The following is an 8,329-nucleotide window of genomic DNA, read 5'->3' on the forward strand; positions in this document are numbered from 1 at the left end:
TCAGTGGATAGAGCGTTGGCTGGCAGACTCGGATTAGATTCTGGTCAAGGGCATGTACCTCAGTTGCAGGCGTGATCCCTGGCCCCATTCAGGGCCATGCTGGAGGCAACCAGTGTGTCTCTCTCACATCAATGTTTCTCTCCCTCTCTCTCCCCTCCCTTTCACTCTAAAAAATCAATGGAAAATATCCTCAGGTGAGGATTAACAAAAATAAAATAAAATAAAATAAAATAAAGTAAAATAAAATAAATGCCTGGCAGGTGTGGCTCAGTGGTTGAGCGTTGACCCATGCATGGGACCAGGAGGTCACGCTTTGATTCCAGGTCAGGGTACATGCCCGGGTTTCAGACTCAATCCCCAGTAGGGGGCGTTGTAGGAGGTAGCCCATGGATGGCTCTCTCTCATCATTGAGGTTTCTCTCTCCCTCTCCCTTCTTCTCTGAAATCAATAAAAATATATATTAAAAAACTAATAAATTACAGTACAGTTTATATGACATAACATAGTATCAATTAATGACCTTAATGCTCGAAACGTTCTCCTGGATGGTGGAATTGAGTGTATAGAGAAGTGGTGGAAGCCAGCCCAGTGTTTTGCCTGAGTTTGACCAATACTCACGTCGCCATCACAATCAAGTACTGCTCAGTGGGCTCAACTTTTAGAATCGCCCGTAGAAGAATCCTGAAGACTTGGTTGTGGTTGCAGAAAAGACTGTAACTACTCAAAATCTTTGTCAATGTGAGGCTGCGAAAAGGCTGCAGGTGGAAATGTGGAGAAAAAGAGGCGTTATAAGCTGGCCTCCCTCCCCAGAGACACTGACAAAACTACACGGAACAATGGAGGCCTGCTTATATAACCGAAATAATTACCATAAAAACAAAACTACTTAAATCATTAGTCATCCTTGGGGAGAGGAGAGGAAGAGGCAGTGCGAGTTAAATGCCTCCTGCTTTATACTGGAAAGTCAATGTTCACTAAAGCTGACATATAAAGAAATAGAAGTCTGAGTCTTTTAGCTAGGATTTTGGAAATAACTTTCAGGAGAACAAAAAACAGAAACTGTTGCCCGGCCGGTGTGGCTCAGTGGTTGAGCGTCAACCTATGAACCAGGAAGTCACGGTTCGATTCCTGGCCAGGGCACATGCCCAGGTTGCACCCAGGTTGCGGGCTCGATCCCCAGCCTGGGGTGTGCAGGAGGCAGCCCATCAATAATTCTCTCTCATCGTTGATGTTTCTATCTCTCTAGCCCTCCCCCTTCCTCTCTGAAATCAATAAAAACATATTATTAAAAAAACAAACAGAAACTGTGAAAGAGGTTGCTTCTAGGCTGCAGGGATCCGGTGGGTGGAACAGGATGGGAAGGGGTGAGGCTCTGTTGTTTTTCATCATAATCTTTGTTCTACTCCACGTGTTATCAAGTGAATGCAGCATTTTAATTTGTAAAGAGCAAAAATGTGTAAAGCAGGAAGCCTTGCTGAGGAGAGGGAAAGTCCTTACCCACCGAGGCCTGGCCTGTGCTCACACCTGCTCGTGGAAAAATACAGGATTGTCCCTTGGAGACAGCGGGTCATCCTCAGAACCTTTAACTTTGGCTTGAAAAATTAATTCAATACACTTATCCTTTTTTGTTCTTGGTTTGCGGCCAAAATTAAAATTAACTTGTATTTTTTGGATGCTGATCGGAAGTGACTTGGGAAATGTGTAGGAAAAATACTGAAAGGAAGTCTGCCAGTGTGATTTTTTTTCTCTGCCTTCTTACGCTTTTCTTCTAGAATGTTCTACCATTACAATGAGGGAAAATAAAGTTTTTTGAGTTTCCTTTAGAGATCCAGTCTGATTACTATCATTGAAAGGAATTTTACATGGTCTATAAGGGTAGGGATTGTGTATGCTTTGCTGGCCATCTCTTCTTTAACTGCAATATAACTACCAAATTCTGAATATTTGATATCTATACCAGGGGTCCTCAAACTACGGCCCGTGGGCCACATGCAAATACAAATATTGTATTTGTTCCCATTTTGTTTTGTTTTTTTACTTCAAAATAAGATATGTGCAGTGTGCATAGGAATTTGTTCATAGTTTTCTTTTAAACTATAGTCCGGCCCTCCAACGGTCTGAGGGACAGTGAACTGGCCCCCTGTTTAAAAAGTTTGAGGACCCCTGATCTATACAATACCATCATCTAATATAGATATTCAAATGTCCCCCATTGTCCCAAAAATATCCTGTATGGCAACTGTTTCTTCTGAGTTAGGATCACATGTAGAAGTATGTCTTTAGGCTCCTTTGTTGAAAACTGCTCCTAAGCCTTTCTTTGTCTATCATGACATTGATATTTTTGAACGCAGGCCAGTTGTTTTACAGAATGTGCGAAAGAAACACTCACTTCCTCTGTCTGTCTCCTCTGCTCTTCAATACTCTCCGACCTACTTCGCTTCTGTGTGGGTTTTCCAAACATCAAGCCATTCTGTGACACCAACTGGATGAATGTCCTGTCCTACAGTTTAACTTAACTTGAGCACCATCTACCTGCAGATTGGGTCAAATCCCACAGGGAAGGGCTCAGTCCTACAAGACTGTTCCTCTTCCCGACTTCAGGTGCCAGTCGCAAATCCAGGTCACCCGTGCTTCTCCGAACCCGCTATAAATCAGAGCTTCTTGCGAATTCCTCCTCAGGTTTGATTAGTTTGCTAGATTGGCTTACGGAGCTCCATGTTTATTTACTAGATTACCAGTTGATTACAAAGTGATACAGCTCAGGAACAGCCAGGCGGACAAGATGCCCAGGGCAAGGTGTGCGGGAAGGGGCGTGGAGCTTCCGCACATTCTCCAGGCATCTCCCCCCCCCCCCCCGCATTCCCCCACCCCCTCTGCCTGCACCTCCACATGCTCACCAGTTCAGGAGCTTTCTGAACCTGGTCATTTCGGGTTTTTGCAGAGTCGTCATTAGGTAGGCACAGCTGACTAAATCATCAACCATTGGTGATTGAACTCAATCTCTAGACCAGCGGTTCTCAACCTTGGCTGCACATTAGAATCACCTGGGACTCTTTTTAAAATCCTGATTTCTGGGCCTCATCCTCCGGAAATGCTGTTTCTTTGTTACTAATGTTGTGGCCCCGCCCCATAACAAAGAAACAGAATTTCCGGAGGATGAGGCCCAGAAACCAGGATTTTAAAAAGATTCCCAGGCGATTCTAATGTGCAGCCAAGGTTGAGAACCACTGAGTTAGACCCTCTCCCCACCTGGAGGTGGGGTGGAGAGGGCTGAAAGTTCAAACCCTCTTGGTTGGTTTCCCTGGCAACCAGCCCCCATCCTTAGAGGCTTTTCAAAAGTCACCCCATGAACATAAACTCAGCTGTGGTTGGAAGGGGCTTGTTATGACAGAAGACAGTCCTTTCACCTTTCTGGCTCCACAGCTATTTCAGGAACCGAGAACAAAAGACCAAATATTATAGTAGAAGATGCCCATATTGCTCTTTTTCACTTGGGAAATTCCACGGGTTTAGGAGCTCTGTGCCAGAAATGGGGACAAAGACAAAAATATATATTTCTTTTTTTAAAAAAATATATATTTTTATTGATTTCAGAGAGGAAGGGAGAGGGAGAGATAGAAACATCAATGATGACAGAGAATCATTGATCGGCTGCCTCCTGCACGCCCCACTGGGGATCCAGCCCGCAACCAGGGCATGTGCCCCTGACCAGAATGGAACCCGGGACCCTTCAGTCCGCAGGCTGACGCTCTATCCACTGAGCCAAACCGGCCAGGGCAAAAATATATATTTCTTATTATGAATCACAATATCACAGAATGTCCCCTAGTTTTTTCTCATGATTAAACTTGGGTTGCGCATTTTTGGTGAGGAAAGCCATAGAAACGCTTTGTGGCCCTTCTTGGTGCCTCTCACATCAGGAGGTACAATACGTCACTCCTCCCATGACTGGTGATGTTAACTGTGACCCCTGGTGGAGGTCACATGTGCCAGGCTTTCTGCTCTAACGCTTCCTCTTCTATCTTTGTAATGAACAAATCGTCTGTGGAAAAACACTTTGAGACTCCGTAAATACCTTGTTTTCTGCAACTTTCACCTAAAGATGTTAGCATCCATTAATGACTCTTGCCTGAACCAATATCTACTATGTTGATTTCAAAACATGGCCTGGCTCAGTGGTTGAGCGTTGACCTTTGAACCAGGAGGTCACAGTTTGATTCCTGGTCAGGGCACATGCCCAGATGGGGGTTCTATCCCCAGTAGGGGGCATACAGGAAGCAGCTGATCAATAATTCTCTCTTATTATTGACTAGAGGCCCAGTGCACGTGCACCGGTGGGGTCCCTCGGCCTGGCCTGCGCCCTCTCGCAATGCAGGACCCCTCGGGGGATGTCAGAGAGCCCATTTCAGCCGGATCCCCGCAGGCCAGGTCTAGGGACCCCACCAGGGCACCATCAGGGCAGGGGAGGGATCGTGGGAGGGTCCAGGGCGTGTCCAGCCTCCTCTCTCCCCACATGTTCCAGGACTTCCTGGAAGAGGAAAACGAGGGCCTGGTCTTGAAGACTGTTATTCCCAGCTCTTCATCCATTTTATATCTGCCTCAGAGTCTGACAGCCCGGACCGGTCCCGAGTTCAGCCGGTACCAGATTTCCAGGTGCTGTGCGCACTGGACCCCGCTCCTGGGCCTGGCTGTCTGGCCTGAGCTCAGACTTGGCTGTGTTGGCAACACGGTGCATTGCCTGACTGTTAATGTGATCGATCGGGTTTGGCCCGGCCCTTGCCACCTGCCTCAGCCTTGGCCCTGAGCTACAGCTTAACTCGGTTCTGGCCTGGCTGTGATAGGTCAGACCATCTGGACTCCCTCCAAGCAGGAGAGAATGTACTGAAAGCAAACACAAGTCCTGAGACCTCAATGGCAGCCACTTCAGACCCTTTGGGGAAGTCAAATACGAATGCAGAAATCAGTCAAAAAAATACACTGTGTCCGCCTACAGTCACTAAGGCCTTGTCCAGAGGTGGGTCCGGAAACGGGGAGCCTGAATTCTGGTCTCTACTGGCTTCAGGCCTCTGGTAACACCACCCAACTCTCTGGTTCTCAAGTGGGAAAATGGGCTGAAAAGAACTTCGGCCTGGGTGTCGGGGGGGGGGGTTCTGTTGGCGTGGCGAGTTGGGGTCACATCATGGCACATTTAAAGCTGTGTATTTTGTCATTGTGGAATTGCTTGTGGCAGAAAAATAATGGACAAAACCTACCGCATAGAAGCAAGTTAAGGGGAAAAAACCCAAAAATGTAACACACACACACATCTTGTATATGCAAAAACCTGTGTTCCTGGATTGAGACACAAATTAGTAATAGCAGTTTCCTCTGCAGAAAGGAACTGGGCATTGGGGGTTTGTGGTGAAGGACTTTCCCTCCATACGCACGTCTCACCTGTTCTAAATAAGTAAATAATTAACTGTTCACAAGAAGGGAATTATCAACAACTTTTGTTTGTTTATTTGTTTCTAATATTTACACTGATGTCACCCATTTTATTTTATTTATTTATTTTAAATAGATATATTTTTTTATTTCAGAGAGGAAGGAAGAGGGGGAGATAGATAGAAACCTCAAAGATGAGAGAGAATCATTGATCGGCTGCCTCCTGCACGCCCCACACCGGTGATCCAGCCTGCAGCCCAGGCATACTAGTATGTCTTCACCAGGAATCGAACCATGACCTCCTGGTTCATAGGTCGATGCTCAACCACTGAGCCATGCTGGCCAGGCAACACATTTCTTAAATGTACATTTTCAAAACTAACCTCAATCTAGATCTAATTCAGATCTGTGCAACTATATATACACACATAGTTAGCACACACAAAGTTTTTTTAAAATATATTTTTATTGATTTCAGAAAGAAAGGGAGAGGGAGAGAGAGATAGAAACATCAATGATGATAGAGAATCATTGATCGGCTGCCTCCTGCATACCCTACACTGGGGATCAAGCCCGCAACCAGGGCATATGCCCTTGACCAGAAGCAAACCTGGGACCCTTCAGTCCGCAGGCCAACGAGGAGATAAAGTTTTATATATTAAAGATATGTAAAGAGAATTTTGTAGTTATATATGTATGAATAGAAATACAAATATAATTTTTATATTTTAATAAATGTAAATAATTATTTAAGTAAGTTATACACACACACACACACAATTCTATATGTTTCCCTGTAGAAATATGAGCAGTGTACACTGGTCTAATTGAGTTGAATGTTAAATTATGAGCAACTTCAAAGGCCCGGTCCCTGCTGGGTCCCCCACAGCCTAACGCGGCGCCTGCCCCCGGGGGGGGGGGGAGCCCAGGGCAGGGGGTGCGCGCCCGCACGCGAGCCCCATCACGTCTTGTGCTGTGTTTAGGTTGCACATTTTTCATCTTTGGCGTTTTAGTTCGTGCTGTCATCGTTTCATGTTTCAGCTCAGATAAAATGCTGCTTTCATGTTTTATTGTCTTTGATTCTCCAGGCAAGCCTGGGAGGTGGAGGTTGTTATCTGCGTGTCACAGAGGAAAAACAGCGAGCCTGAGAACCCGGGGCCGAGCCCACATTTGCACAGCTGCCCACTGTGAGGACTAACCGCTCCCAGTGCTAACCAGGGGCCGTGGATGCGCAGCGTTCCTTCCCTTAATCCTCACAACAAACCTCTGTGGTGGTGCCAGACTCCCCATGTTACAGACGGAGAAACACCTAGACGCAGGAGGTAAAGCAAAAGCGTACAAAATCCAGGGCTAACTCAGAGTCTGGTTTCTGCCTGTTGCTTTTTCTGCTGCACATGGCTCTTCCTTAAAGTGACAGAGCAGATTGTAGGGTGCATCTAAGTCACCTAGAGCAGCGGTTGCCAGCCTTTCGGACCTCACCGACGACCGGTTGGCGACCGCTGACCTAGAGGACTTGTCAAAACACCAGTGGCGCCCTGGCCAAGCGGCTTGGTTGATTGGAGCATCATCCTGTTTACCAAAAGGCGGCAAGTTCGATTCCTGGTCGAGGCAGGTACGGGAGGCATCCACCTGATACCTCCCCCACCTCCCTTCCTCTCTTTAAGCTTCTTAAAACAAACAAACAAAAAACACCAGTTGCTGGGGGCCCATCCTCAGGCTTTCTGATTCTGCCAGGGAGACTCTGCATTTCAGGCGACGCCTCTGCTGCTGGCTGGGACCTCGTCCCCATGGCTTCAGGACCCCCTCAGAGCGGGGCCAGCTTGTGCTGACGTAACACGGAGATAAGAATAGATTCCGTGGAGATGGAGGCAGAAACCAGGCTGCAGGGGTGAAGGTGAAGTTTGGCTGCCAAGGGGTGTGTGTGTGTGTGTGTGTGTGTGTGTGTGTGTGTGTGTGTGGAGGGCGGGTAGCTGAAGGGGGCCCTCAGGGATGGTGGGAGGGTATTGTTGGGGCCCAGGGCAGGCCACCCCAAGTTATCTCACACTGGCACGGTGATTATTTCCAACTGAAATCGTGTGAGAAGGCAGCCCTAGCTCTGACTCGCATCTGTCTCTCTAGATGCAGAGAATGAATGTCCGTGCCCACCCGGCTCGAGGGCTGAGACAACTTTATCACCAGAGTTATAAAACCCAGAGCCGAACAGCCTGTGCAAACAAACCCTGCACGGCCTTCACTAATTTACCACCCAAGCCCAAAACTTGCTTAGATTCCTTTCGGGTGAACACTAGCTTTCTTTGTTCCATCAGTTTCTCACAAATGTATTGTTTCCTTGTCTAAAAGTATAAAAAGGTGCCTAGTTCATCATTTCTTTCAGCCTCATTTTATGACGCGAGCACCATGTGGTCTCCCATGTGCCTGTATCCAAGTGGTGTTTGCCTCTTAATCTAGTCTGTGTCAATTTTTTTTATTTTAGTATCAGTCCCACCATCAGAACTAAAGAAGGTAAAAGGGAGAATTCTCCCCCTCCCTGACAGCATTTAATCACTTCTGTTAAATATGTTTAATGTCCCCTTTCTGTTTTTTTTTTTAATATATTTTATTGATTTTTTACAGAGAGAAGGGAGAGAGATAGAGAGTTAGAAACATCGATGAGAGAGAAACATCGACCAGCTGCCTCCTGCACATCCCCCACTGGGGAAGCGCCCGCAACCCAGGCACATGCCCTCGACCGGAATCGAACCTGGGACCCCGCAGTCCGCAGGCCAACGCTCTATCCACTGAGCCAAACCGGTTTCGGCGTTTTTTGTGTTTTTTTTTTTTAAATTGATTTCAGAGAGGAAGGAAGAGGGAGAGACAGACTGAAACATCATTGATGAGAGAGGATCATTGATTGGCTGCCTCCTGC

This window comes from Myotis nattereri (genome assembly GCF_964212035.1).
Source record: "Myotis nattereri genome assembly, chromosome: 16".
NCBI lineage: Eukaryota > Metazoa > Chordata > Mammalia > Chiroptera > Vespertilionidae > Myotis > Myotis nattereri.